The sequence below is a fragment of the Humulus lupulus genome, chromosome 4, assembly GCF_963169125.1.
Source record: "Humulus lupulus chromosome 4, drHumLupu1.1, whole genome shotgun sequence".
Classification (NCBI taxonomy): Eukaryota; Viridiplantae; Streptophyta; class Magnoliopsida; order Rosales; family Cannabaceae; genus Humulus; species Humulus lupulus.
The window spans coordinates 192,015,322-192,015,618 of NC_084796.1; positions in this window are offsets into that span (position 1 = coordinate 192,015,322).

Here is a 297-nt window from a genome sequence, read left to right on the forward strand (position 1 = left end):
CATTGGTATTGCAACATCTTAGAATGGAGCCATCACTCAAATGAGCCCGATCAAACACAGGGGAACTCAAACCTTGTTAAAAAAATTAAACCAAATAACAAACTCACTATAGTGTCCTTAGATACTACAACTCACAAAAGTTAAATAATAGCTAAAGTTTAAAACACAAAGGCCAGAAGTTGGGAAAGTAGCTAGCAAACTGAAAAAAATAATAGTAAAGACCAACAACAATACAACAGATGTATCAAAAGTAGTTTCCAGATGTATCAAAAGTTCAAATGGAATATTGCAAGCACG